This window comes from Tamandua tetradactyla, chromosome 17 (assembly GCF_023851605.1).
Source record: "Tamandua tetradactyla isolate mTamTet1 chromosome 17, mTamTet1.pri, whole genome shotgun sequence".
Classification (NCBI taxonomy): Eukaryota; Metazoa; Chordata; class Mammalia; order Pilosa; family Myrmecophagidae; genus Tamandua; species Tamandua tetradactyla.
This window is the reverse complement of record NC_135343.1, coordinates 64,906,866-64,921,084: the sequence shown is the minus strand read 5'-3', so window position 1 is coordinate 64,921,084 and position 14,219 is coordinate 64,906,866. Positions and strand designations below refer to the sequence as shown.

At 38.0% G+C, this 14,219-nt stretch overlaps 1 pseudogene across 1 annotated transcript in view; it reads left to right on the top strand.

Moving 5' to 3' along the window:
* The window catches only part of LOC143661204 (immunoglobulin kappa variable 4-1 pseudogene), a 141,475-nt pseudogene extending 127,765 nt beyond the window's left edge, over positions 1-13,710 (top strand). The window contains exon 2 of the transcript XR_013164445.1: positions 13,295-13,710. The product of XR_013164445.1 is annotated as an immunoglobulin kappa variable 4-1 pseudogene (transcript). The remainder of the gene's footprint in view (positions 1-13,294) is intronic.
* The last annotated feature ends 509 nt before the right edge of the window (positions 13,711-14,219 follow it).

Here is a 14,219-nt window from a genome sequence, read left to right as displayed (position 1 = left end):
ACTGAGCATATAGCAATGGATCTACCTAATCTTAAAAATAAAGTGAGAAAAGAGAATAATGGAAGAACATCTGACAACTGTAACACAACTAAAATGTGGGACATGCAAATATGTATACCAAGGGACAAGAAAGAAATTGACAGAAGAAATATTTGTTGAAATAATGGCTGAAAATTGTCCAAAATTAGTGAAAAACTTGAGACTTCATGTCTAGGGAGCTCAGAGAACACCAGGAAAAATAAATTCCTCTCAAATACAGCCATGTGTATTACATTCAAACTGCAGAGTATCAAAAAACAAAAAGAAACATTTGAAAGAGGCCAGAGGAATGAAATATCTTACCTTTAGAGAAACAAGGGTAATTATTACATTGGACATCTATTCATCAACCATACAAGCAAGAATAGATGAGTGAAATATTTAACGTAAGAAAAAATACCCAAATTTAGGAACCTGCATCAGAACTACCCTTAAAATTGAAGGAGAAATAAGGAGTGTCTCAGACAAACAAATGTGAGGCATTTGCAATTTTTTCTTGTGAGAAATATTAAACACACTTATTCAGAGAGAAAGGAAATGATATAGGTTGGACACTCAGATATATCTATAGAAAGGGAAAGTATTTGAGAAGGAATATATGTAGGAAAAGCAGAAACTTTTCTGTCTCTTTTGTTAACTGACATATTAGATAACAGTTTTTCTTAATAATAGCAATATTATTTTGGATAATTTATGCTTAAGTGACATGATACTATAAAATAATATGGTGGTACATGACAACAATATTATAAGAGATAGGGGGAAGAATTGGAATGACTCTGATGTAACCTGCAGTACATGTGGAGTGTGACAGTGTAGATTGAAACTGCATACAGGTAAGTTGTAAGTATATATTGTAAAATCTAGGACAACCATTAAAATAATTTCAAAAAGACTTTTGTGCTATGCATATAGATAAGGTAAAATCAAATTATATATGACACCAAAAGAAAACCAGAGAAAGCAAGAAAATTATGGAGAAATAAGACAAAATAAAATAAAAACAAAAAATAAAAGGAACAGGAACAATGAATACAAAACATAATTTCTCTTTCAATTTTTTGTTTGATGCAATATTTTTTAAGCACATACAGTTTAACCTCCATATATTAGGGATATTTCCAGTTCTCCAGTTGTTATTGATTTCCTGCTTTGCTTCATTATTATCAGAGAAAGCACTTTCTACTATTTCAATATTTTCAAATATATTAAAACTTGTGTGTACCCCAGCATGTGGTCTATCCTGGAGAATTTTCCATGAGGACTTAGAAGAATATTTATAGTGCTGTTTTGGATTTAATGTTCTATATATGTCTGTTAGATCTAGTTTATTTATCATATTATTTAGGTTCTCTTTGTCCTACTTGATCCTCTGTTTAGATGCTCAATTGCAGAGATTGGTGAGTTGAAGTCTCCCACCATAATTGTAGAGGAACCTATTTCTCAACTTCAGTTTTGCCAGGGTTCGTCTCAAGAATTTGGGCCACCTTGCTTAGGTATATACATATTTATAATTGCTATTTCTTCCTGGTGGATTGTTCCTTTAATATACCTTGTAGCACTTTTGCATTTAAAGACAATTTTTTCTGGTATTTGTATAACTTTGCCAGCTTTTATTTCATTACTGCTTGTGTGGAGTATCATTTTCCATCCTTACACTTTTAACTTATATGTATCCATTTGTCTAAAATGAGTTGCGTGTAAAAAGCCTATAGCTGGGTCTTATATTTTATCCATTATATCAACATGTGTTTTTTCTTGAGGAGTTTAATCCATTAACAGTCAACGTTATTACTTTGAGTCATCCTTAGTTCAACCCTTTTATCGTTTGACATTTATTCATCTGATCTATTACTTATCTGTCCATTTATCCATTTTTAAGATAAAACGATGTGCATGTTTGAATCTATTATGTACCCCGAAAAGCTACATTCTTCTTATCCATTATTGTTGGTAGAATGTTTTGATCAGGTTGTTTTCATGGACATAGGATCCACCCAATTCATGGTTGCAGTTAATGACATTTCTGGAGTCCTTTAAGAGACAATAAAAGGAAGAAATATTTTGGAGAGAGCTCAGATGCAGAGATGTTCAAAGAGGCATAAGCAAGGACACATAGAAAGTCAGAGGAGAAGAGTCAACAGACATCAGTGTGTGCCTTCCCATGTCATAGAGAAATACAAATGCCATCGGCATTTCTTCAGAGTCAGGGTATGGTGTCTTTGTCTGGATGCCTTCATTTGGACATTGTTTTGAGTTTAGAACTGTAAGTTTCTACTTAAGAAATCCTCTTGCTAAGAGCCAATCCATTTCTGGTATGTGGCACTTGGGAAGATTTAGCAAACAGAAAGGTTTTCTGGAAGTCAGGTGTCCGGAAGGGGGGGTTCATCAGTTCTGGAAGTCAGGTGTCCAGAAAGGACAGTTCCAGAAGCCATGTTGGGAGGAGCGACACAGTCCCCACAGCTCCAGTTGCAGTGCCCTTCCCCATTCCCCAGACCTAACATTCAGATCGGTAATTGTGCTTCTAGAATATTTTTAAATGCATCTACAGTATTTTCATTTCCAATAAACCTGCTTACTTTTTGTATTTTGTCGAATCCTTCCTTATGTTCTCATAGTGCCTACTTGGTTTCCTTTACCTTTAAAATGTTATGGAAATTAATTAGGAATTTTGCATGAACATAATTGATTTGATATTCTAAATTCTTTAGTTCATTTAACTCTTTAATCTGATCATTTGTGTGGCCATATCTTCTTGTTTGTTAATGTACATTGTAATTTTTCATGGTTTGTGGACATCTGATTACCTTGATAAGTTTATCTTGGAAGTTATTTTCCCTGTCTTGTCTAAGGTTTTGTTTTTTATTGGTTTCCTGTTGAAGGTTTCCTTTTACTCTATTTAACAGTTTAACCAGAGCTATGGTCTCATGCAGGGAGGGCAGCCCACTTTCAAAATGCCTTAGAAAAAGGGACAGAAAAGTAGCTCCTCATACCACACTTCCCCAAGCTCTTAAGCAGTTGGTGCTCTTTAGTCACTTATTGTTTACAGCCCTGCATAGGTATGTTTTGTTTTCTCCTCTCTGACCCTCTAGTTTTTACTGTAATGGGAATAACTGTACCACCATATTTGGGGTGCCTGTCCAAAAGGGAATAAGGCTGTGGATACCTACCATCTTATTTATTTAGCAACCAATATCTGTATCAGGACTGTTCCCTCCCTCCCTCTCTTCCTGAGGGGAGGGGGCTGCATGCCCCACCCAGACCATTGCAGCCCACCAGCCTAGAACAAGGCACACCCTGGGATTTTTTGCTATAAGTAAATACAGTTTTCCTACACTTTTGAGATAAGCTAGTCCAGATTCAAGGCATCAGCAAGGTGCTGCTTTCTCCACAAAGGATGTGGTACCTTGGGGCTGCTGCCAGCATCCCTTGGCTCTTGACTACCCCCTCCCAGGGCAATGCACACAGCCACATCTTCTATCTCTTCTGGGTTCCATTGCTCTCCAACATCTTCCTGCTCTCTGGCTTTTCTTCTATATCTGAATTTCATTCTGTTTATAAAAAACTCCAGTTAATCCTGATTAAAACCCAAATTCATTCAGTTTCCCACATCTTAACTAAAAGTCACATTTTTAAAAGGCCTGTTAACATGGATTCACATGCAAGTGATGATTCAGATAATGAACAAAGAAAAAGCTTGGCTCTATATTTTTTGGAGGGATGTTCTTTATTGAGAGTGCAATGTTCTCATTTACAGATTCCTTTCTTTATGAAGATTTTCACATTTTTATCATTCCCTTTAATTTTTTTTTGGAAATTTGAGAAGATGAAGTCTGATGGGACTTTTCTGCTGTTGTGAATCTGTAATTACTCATGTGTTTCATTTTAGGATCCCTTTCTTTTGAAGATGTTGAGAAGTCTCTGACATCTTGCTAATACTGACAGTTCAAAAATTACTTATGAGAATACTTGAGAGTTTTTATTGGAGTGCTCTCATCAGGAGAAGTTTTAAACTTATTTCTGCTAAGTGCTTGTGGATGCTACCAAATAGAGTTCAAACCAGGTTCAAGTTCAAAAAGTCCAGACCCATCCACCTTGGTGGATATAATTCCTAGCATCTAGGAATTCCATGACATGGAGACAGCTTTGTTCCATACCTCATTAGCTGCTCCCCTGAGGATGGAGGCCCAAGGGAATCCCAGGTTAAGGGAGGACTGGTTTACGTGAGAACTTTCCAACCTGGTGGACCTTAGAGCCCACTTCTGCCCCTCTGGCCTTTGCCAGACTTGAAAACGCAAGGTCAAGGTTTTGCAAGATACCTGCACAAATCACCTTCAATATGAATGCATTCCTTGTCTATAGGACATCCAAAATATCATACTATATTTTTTAAAATAACTGTTTAAGAAGGTATAGATATTAATATATAGATGAACTAAAAACGTAGGCCCTTTATAGACCATCTTTTTGGACATAGCGTGTTTAATAAAAACTATTGATCTTGCAAATCTATTTTATACTTCAACTTCTAAGCCTTTATTGGAAATTTTAGACACTGATTTCTGTGTCTCTCAGTGTCACAGAGTCATATTATCTGCAATGATGATGTCTTTAGCTCTTTCTTTACCTTTTATGCATCCACAACCCAGCTCATTCAGTTTGCTTCTGTAACTGTGCTCTGCATTGTATAGACCCTCTGCATCCTAGGCAGCTGCCAGGGCTGCAAAAGGGCCCTTTTGCTGCAATGTGACCTCAGCAGGGACTAATAGGGCGACAGCTGAATGATGATGTCACAGACCCAGATCCTCACATGCTGTTGCTTGGATTCCCAGGTGAGAACTTAAACACATTCATTCATCCTGATTATTATCTCTGAGGATGAGAAAAATTAATATTAGATTAAGAGTGAAATAATGAATTCTAATGATTTTTAAAATGATGTTGCAAAACATATTTTTAAATTTTTTTCACCATAATGCATTTATATCAGATATTTGTCCAAAATGATTTTGTTTTTCAACTGTGGTCTCAACTTCTGGTCTCCTGGAGAAAAGCATTATATACCCAGAGCATTTCATAGAGCTTCATCCAGAAGACCTACTTTGCCTGGTAGCAGCAGAACAAAGACAAGTCCCTCAACTGCCAATTCCCAGGTATCTACCTGGCTGAATGGGGTTCCCCACGATGCAGTGGCACTAGGTCAGCTACACATTCCAGTCTCTGCATCATCAGGCTCAAGGTTGAATGTGTGGTGCACTACATCCCTCTCAGTTACTTTACAGCTGTCTTCTCACAGCACTTCAGCCTTGAGCATGAATCTCTCTAGTTCTCACTTGATGTGTCCTCCCCACTCAGGCCTGGATTTTCACAACCAGTCAGATTCACCAAGATGTTTATCCTGACAATTAAGGACAAAATAACTTTTGGATCTCTTATTGTTGAAGTCAGTGTAGCACAATGCAGTAAAGATCTCTTATTTGTTTTCTATGGGAGCTGAAACAAAATATCACAAACGTATTTGCTCAAATGTTAGAAATCATCATTTACACTCCTGGAAGTTAGAATCTCATAAAAGAATCTCAGTGATGGAAAATCAAAATGCTGGCATGGCTGCATTCCATACTGGAGATTCTTGCAAAGAATTTATTTCTTTGCCTTTGGATCTTCCCCACTGAGACCCCCTTATTCCCACCTCAAATAGAGAAAATTTGAATTTCTATGGTGGGTCTTCCACAGTTTCACCTTCTTCTCATCACAACCTGTGGGATTGCAATTTTTTGGACTCGGGCAAATAGATTTAGTTCATGAAGATAATCTAGGATAATTTCCTCAATTCAAGGTCTATATCTTAATCACATCTTCAGAGTTCCTTTTGCCATGTAAAGTAACATATCACATATTCCAGGGATTAGAGTATTGACACCTTTAGAGAGTATGGACATCTACCTATCACCTCTCTCCATGTATCCTCTGTTGTATTATCAGGAGATTACTGGATCATGAGAAACTGCCTTTTCCACAGAGATAGATGCTCATGACTGAACAATCAAAGCTGCAGCTCTGCCCTCTGCTATGTAAGATCAGAGAGTTTTCTCCCCTGATGTGTCAACTACCAGTTCCCTATGCCTTCTTGACATAAACTTTCCTATGGTAACTCCCCTCAGTGTCCTTCATGTCCTCTGCAATCACCTCCCCTCCCGGCCATCACCCCTCAGATCCATATCAAGACATTACTCTTATCTTCTCAGGTCAAAATTCCCACTGGATACCTTGTATGTCTGTCTCCCTCCTTGCCTACTGCAGGTTCAGTTCCAGTCTGGCCCTTCTGCTAAGGGTTTTCTCCTTGCGCTTGTACAGTCCTGTCCCAAATCTTTTCATTTCTGTTTTCTTTGGACAACAAAAATACATTTGAAAGATAGAAATTTATTACTCTCAGTCATTCTCTTCCTATTAAAGGCCATTCCCCAATTCTCTAACCCTAATTAGAAATGTGTGCAAATTCCCCCATGGCTTTGTTTCTTAAGGCATCATTTTTTTTTTTTTGCATCTCTGATACTTCCTTGCAATGTGTTCTTGAGTAAATGACCTAACTTCTAGTGGAAAGTTTGTTGAGATGTATTGTGGATATAAAAATTACATTTATTGTTTAGGATATTTTGAGGCAAAATGAATCATGACATATAAAATGCTTTGAACAGCACCTGATGTATAGAAAATACTTGGATACCACCTTTAATAGCATTTTCACGTCTCATTCAAAACGTGCTTTTGATTCTCCATTATTCATTAAGTTTTAGTGAGTAGATTATATTTCTGTGGCTGCTTCAACAAATTACCAGAAACCTGCTGAATTAAAATAATAAAAATCAGCTCTCTCACAAGTTTGAAAGCTGAAACATTGAAATCAGTATCACTAGTCTGAAACCAAGGTGTCTCTAAGGCCACATTCCATTGGGATGCTTCTGGGGAGAACATATTCCTCACCTTCATCAACTGATTGAGGCTGAAGAAGTCGTTGTTGTTTTATTTTTTTTACTACATTTCTCCAATCTTCAGGCCCAGCATCTTCAAATTTCCTAATACTCTGCCCTTCCATTACCTTCCCTCTGAGATTTTGTAAAATTTATGGGTGGCAAGATTTAGGACCAGGTATTTTTAGGCTATTATTCAGTCTCCAATGTGTACCCTGCAGCCCCAAATTTATTAATTTATCACACATGCAAAATACATTCTCCCCATTCCAACAAGCTCAAACATCTCAACCCACTGAAGCCTCAGTGCTATTCCAAAACCTCACCTAAATAACATCAGCTCACAATTGTCAAATCATCATCTAAATCATCAATATCAAGTATCGATGACACTCTGAGTAGGATTCATTTTCTAGCAAAATTAACCTCTATCTGTTGAACAAATAAATAGAAAACAAGATTATTGATTCCATAATACTGGGGTGGGTGGATGCACAGTTGAAAAGTTGAAGATTCCCATTCCAAATGTGTTAATAATAGCTGCATTTAAGAACTCATGATGGTTGCAGTTACCTTTTATTTGGTCCTTTACTCCCAGCTTCTTTCCTGGTGTTAGTTTATGAGAGTCTTGTGTGGGAACAGAGCTCTCATTCTAACCATTAGTTACATTGGAGAGAGATCTATAAAATTCCTTCTTGCTTTTCTGGCCCTGTACCTTTACATACTGGGATCACTGACTCCATGCAGCCTAAGGAAGTGATGGGTGAAGTACTGGATGCATCTGTCCCTCCAGTCTGTTGGTGCAGCAGCTCATTGTGCTTTGGTCTCTGCTGTGTCCTCCTGGATGCACAAAGATGCCAGGTTGATCTTGGCCTGAACAGTAGAGAATTATAGGTGAATTAAGCATAAATTATTTGTTGGTTGAGAGATTCAGGAGCCCAGACCTGGAAATAAAAGAGAATAATATGAAGTATCTGCTAAAGTGGTTTTGTCAATTAGCAAAATGTGTTGGTAAAAATAATTTTCTCAGAAAATGAGAATACCAAAAGTAAAGAAATTTTCTTTTAATTGATTTTGTTTGAGACATTTTCATGATGGTTTCCAAGCACCGTGTACTCTTCTACAAACTCAAGAAGAAACTGCAGTGGCCAAATTTACAACGATTTATATACATTATTGTGTTTAACTGCACATGTTAATATACACACAAGCACAAACACATGCACACACACAGAAACTGAATTGGAGCTTATACAGTGTTGATAGTAAATAAAAAGAGGTAGTTTAGTACATACCTTGTTACTCTGGTGTCAATTATAGTTTGATTTCTAGAAATTTGAGCCATTATAGAATTAAATATAGCAATGCATATTTCCTAATTGCTATTTAATATTTGGAAAGATAGTCTGTAAATTTTATTTCAAATATTGTTCAAAATCACTTGGGAATGTAAATTCCAATTGTTCATGGAAGTAGCAAAATCTCAATTTTGCTGACCTTAACTAGGCGCAATTATTCAAAGCAAAATTTTCACCAGATACATACTAAATGCAAGCAGTAAGAAAAAAAAACAATGCAAAATAGACAAATGATTTGATTTTGAAATTCATAACTAAATTCTGGAATATTTGGACCAACAATTCAACTGGATTCTCCCATTTTGTGGAATGCAAAACATTGGGCACCATAGGAGTGATTGCAGTCTTCAGAGTCATTCATTCTTCATGGTGACACTAGTGCGAATGTGAGATTCCCTTCATTTCAGAATACAGAGGTTTGGATCCAAAGGAAATACTTATGATGAGTTGAGAAGTACCTTTTTTTAAAATTAAATCAGAAGAGGGTGATGTGATCTTGGATGTGGAAAAAAAATAAGCAGCACAACTTGACTGATCTTAGACTAATCCTTTGAGGAAAGACTTTGAGCAGAAGACAAAGATGTAGAAAGTAACTGCATTAAAGCTTGTCATGCCCATGAACCTCTGGGACAACCTTTACATCCATCCATTGTGACACATAACCTGGTTAGAATAGTTCTGTTCTAAGCGATTGCATTTGCACCAAATGTTCCAAAAAGTGAGGAAGATCAGGGGTCAAAGAAGGATGTTTTTCAAGTAGTGTCCAGCTCTCACTTGCAAATGAAATGTTGACTATCAGAGTAAATCTATAATGTCACTCCAGCTCATGTCTGGCTTTTGAGAATTGTTAACACTTTATGTCACCTTCAGCAGACCTCACTCAGTGGCAGTATAGTCTCACTCAGCATTTCCCAAGCAACAGGCCATGTTGTTGATTTTTTTCTATTAATTTTGTTTATTTATTTTGAATTAATTTCAGACATGTAGAAAAGTTGCAAAGATAGTACGGAGAATTCTTGTGCAGCCTCACCCACTTCCTCTTGATGCTAACTTCTTACATAATCATGGATCATTTTCAAAACTGCACTCTTTATATTGGTAAAATAATAATAACTGGACTCCAAACTATATTTGTGCTTAACAATTTTTTCTAATGTATTTTTCCTATTAAAAAATCCAGAGCAGCACAATATGTTGCATAGGCTTTCCAGGTATTCGTTAAAAGAATGTTGAGTTTCTTACACAAGAACATATTGGTCACTGCTAATGTAATGCTCCCATTTGAAATAAATAGCAGAGTATTTTTAATTTATATATGAATAGTCCATGTGTTTTCAAACAATCTCATTATTTTAGTGTGAACAATTAGCTTTCCCTTCTTTAGTAACAATTGGCTAAATCATCACATGCACTCATTCATCCTACAACATAATTGGGCACTTTCATCAGGCACTGCAGCTACAATGGGAATGAACATTACATTGACCACAATTTGTTGAGAATGCTGATGCATATTAAAACTGTCTGTGTGTGAATCAACCTTTATAACTCACTTAGCCTGATGTTATATCTGCAACAGGAACACATGTGCCGAGTTTCCCTAGGTAAGGGCATGGGGCAGTGTGAGAAAATAGATAGGCAGCAGAGTGGCTCAGTCCTTAATGTTCCAAGATCACTTCCCTCTATGACAGATTCCATGTCTGGAATTCTATCAATGTGAAAGCATGATGATATAGTCAAAGAAGGGGCAGATTCTGACCACCCTTACAGTTAATTCTGTTCTTCCTTGTGTTTTCATAGCCCAGTATTTGGCCCTTATCCTGTGGATGTGGTCTAATGACAGAATATCATTCATGCATAACAGAGGTGTAAAACACACTCATTGTACTGGATGGAGGAGAGAGGAATCAGCATCACTCAACAATGAAGTAAATGGGATGACAGTTTCTTCTCTCTGGGTTCAGGAATCTCCTTTAACTTGAGATCTGTTGATAAACATATATTAGTATTTATTAGTTAATAACCAGTGAGAAGTTCATTAGTTCTCAGTGTTGTAGATTAGGAGTCTGTCTGAGCACAGTGTGAAGGGTTCTCTGCTCAGGGTCTTAGGATAAAATCAAGTAATCAGTGAGACTCTGTTCTTTCCAGAGCTTGGAGTTCTCTTCCAAGCTGATGTGGTTGGACAGAATCACTTCCCTGGGTGGTAGGATTGAGATCCTATTCCTTGTCAGATGGGTTTCATCATCTCTGCAGGCTGCCCTCATTTCTTGCCATGTGGCACCTCAACCTCCATAGTCAACATCGGATATTTTCTGCCATGTCACATCATAATTATCTATGAATTTTACTGAGTTCTTCATCTCTGGCCATCACAGCAATATGTAAAGGGTTCCTGTGAAATGGTCAAGCCCATTTGAATAGTTTCCACTTTTTAATGTCAACAGATTTTATTTCATTTGCAATCAATGTCAAAAGATTTCATTAAGTATGCAAAATCACTTCATAGCAGAATCTAAATTAGTGTTTGAACATCTGGGACATGGTTTGTACTTGCCGGCAGCCAGGAAACTTGGGTACCCTCTTATATTCTACTTACCTCAATGCTTTTTTAATGTTTTATAAAGTATTGTTTTGCCCCAATTTTAATTTTTGGCAGTGAGGAGTTTGGGAAAACTTAAATTTAAAAAGTCATGATATGGCTTTAGAGAAGATGATACCAGCTTTATCTTCCCAGCTGGCACAGAAAGGATATTGATTCCACATTACCCACTTCTTCACAGTGTTAATGCCCATAAAATGACATAGAAAATATCTGCTGAACAACTAATGAATTCTGGCTCATGTTTCATGGAAACTCACTGCCCTTAATCTAAACCCACAGCTCTCATCTAGACTTATTTGGGTGCCTAGAATCAGGTCCTTGTCTGCTTTTCACATTTTTGAGTTTTTTAATCATCCAAGACCACATCCTGTGCATTTTGGAAGTGTTCTTCCCTGAGCATTGCAAACCAAGTCTGTATTTATTCATGCATGAGGTCAACTGCCTACTCTTCAGAGAGAACATTCCCACACATTTTATGTGGACCCCTGACACTCTCATTCACATGACACAACCTGCGTCATCACCATGTCATCTATGACAATCTCAAGTTATTTAATGCATGTAGGCACAGAAAGGAGCCTCTATTGTACTGAGGCAAGAAAATGGTCAATTACAAAGTAGAAATTTAAATTAAGAATATATGCATATTACCTTCATGGAAAAGCACCATAAATAAACCATGGGGGATGAAGGCAAACAAGAAGCAAGTACTGGCATCTTTAAAACCCATATATATGGTGGACAAAGAACATGATGGACCTTTGACTGAGTAGGAATGTCTTCCTGGGGGGTTGTGTCTGGGCCACCCCATTGCTCAATGCCTGGAAATTGCACTTTCACTTGATGTACTGGGTTCATATGGAGACAGCTACTGAAAAATAAACGTATTATTAATTAGAACTGGAACAATATCTGCCTTAGTATGTGCCACATTAAGGGAAACTTCTTGGTGGCAGAAGGGTGGTTGCTTTGCAGAAAAAGTGGAAATTATGAAACAGGAAGGACTGTGTTGTGTATAACATTGTTAAACTCTCTCAAATATTATCTCTCCCTCTGACTCTGTTCATGATGAGGATGACCATGAAATGGACCTGGATGCACCTCACCCCAGTTGTCCTGTATCAACAGCTTTGCGGCAGGGGGGAAATCTCAGAGAAGCTAGATATGAGAGGCTGAGGATATGTCCCTTGCTCATTGTCTGACTCTCCCAGATAAATGAAAGGTTAAGAGGTCAGCAACTCTGTTTCATTTGCTCATAATTTAATGTCCTAAGCGTAGAAAGGTTCATATTATTATTTGTATAATTCTACACACATGTTTTATTTTTGAAAGGAGTAAGTAAAGAACCTACTCTGAGACCTTGGGAGGTGGGGTTATTTTCCCTATTACCACAAGATGGCGCAGTTCTTTTTAGGCTGTGCAATCTCTTCATCTGTGATTTGAAAACTCGGGGTCTAATGGGCAGGGCCAGGGGTAATTCTTACGTGTCAGGTGACTCATTTTCAGAGATATTATTTGGGTTGAGAGCAGTATCAGAGGTTGTGTTGTAGACATACGGAGGTGACACTGAGATGTCAAAAAAGAACTTCATATACATATTTAAAGTTCAGAATAGGCTGAGATAGACGCATAATTTGTGCACTGTGTCCTCATTCTATCCCATGATATGAATATATTCCACATAGTTCCTGCTACCATATTTTAAAAGTTCAATTAGCACAGAAACTTTACACTCACTGATACATATATTCTATTAACAAAATTAATTTTAGGCACACAAGATGATTGCAGTTAGTTTGAACCATAAAGTGAGTAGTAAAGTATTTTAAATTTCATAATTCTGATACAGTTTGTTGAAAAGTATAGTTTGCAGTTGAATTCTGGGACGTTTGCAGGACCACACTCACATTTACTGTGGTAATGTTATTTTGCCCCTTCCTTCCGTTATCTGTCTTCACAGTTTACTGCACAGCACTTTTCCCTTTGTACCCTGTGCTGATTTGCATAGACTCCTGGGGACTCGGCCGCTGCTCAGACTCTATTAATGGGGATTCCCTGGAGATGGGGCCTGAGTGCACGAGATGATGAACAAGAGGTGTCACAGTCCCAACTCCTCATCCTCCTGGGGCTCTGGGTCTCAGGTGAGAGCTTCAGAAGAGCAATGTCTTTATAAAGAAGGAAAGATGGTTTTCACGTGTAAAGTGTACAGATTATTCCATCTCAAAAGGATCTGATTATATATGATAAATGAGGAAACCTACATGTGAATATACATTTTATATACCTGTGATTTATTGTGTGATCTTGTTTGTCTCTGCCTGCAGGTGCCAGTGGGGACATCGTGATGACCCAGTCTCCAGTCTCTGTGGCTGTGACTCCAGGGGAGACCATCACCATGAGCTGCAAGGCCAGCCAGAGTCTTTTGTACAGCTCTGATCAGCAGAACTACTTAAATTGGTACCAGCAGAAACCTGGACATTCTCCCAAACTGCTCATCTACTTAGCATCCACATGGGCATCTGGGGTCCCCGACCGATTCAGTGGCAGTGGCTCTGGGAAAGATTTCTCTCTCACCATCAGTGGAGCCCAGGCTGAAGATGTGGCCACTTATTACTGTCAGCAAGATTACAGCTCTCCTCCCACAGAGCTTCAGCCTCGAACACAAACCTCCTCTCCCAGTTGTAGGGCACTGAGTCCTGCATCAGCAGCTGCTCCCCCTCCTTCTGCCTCTTCATATTGAAACTTTCTGCCTAGTAGTTAGTCTTCTTGTCCTACTTTTTCCTTCAGTGGACTCTGTCTTTCCTTCAAGTGTTCCTTCTCTTTGTTACTGAAATAGTTATATTCTACCTCCCTTCTAACTGCATTTTTTCCTTCACTTTTTTCCTTTCCTTTACTTACTCTTTCAAAGGGAATTCTGTAGTTCTCACAACTTGGTTTCAAAAATTTTTCCTTTGAGGTATTGGGGCTGCCTGGAGCCTGTAAGGGCAGAGATACAGGAAGAGGGCAAAAAGGAGCTGCCTAGTTAGGAGTCTCCCTGGGCAGTGGGGGGAATGTAAGGGGGAATTCCTGGTACATTGGTATTTAGAATAGTTAGAGTTGGAATGTGCCATGTTTTCTGTCTATTCCCTGCAGTTCAAGTTGTTCTTCTCTGATCTCCCTGGTGTGAAGGTGGTAAGGAGGAGGGAATCAGTGTGAAAGGGGCATGAAGGAGTGAGGCTGGTATTTTGGTTGAGATGGAAACAGTCTTTA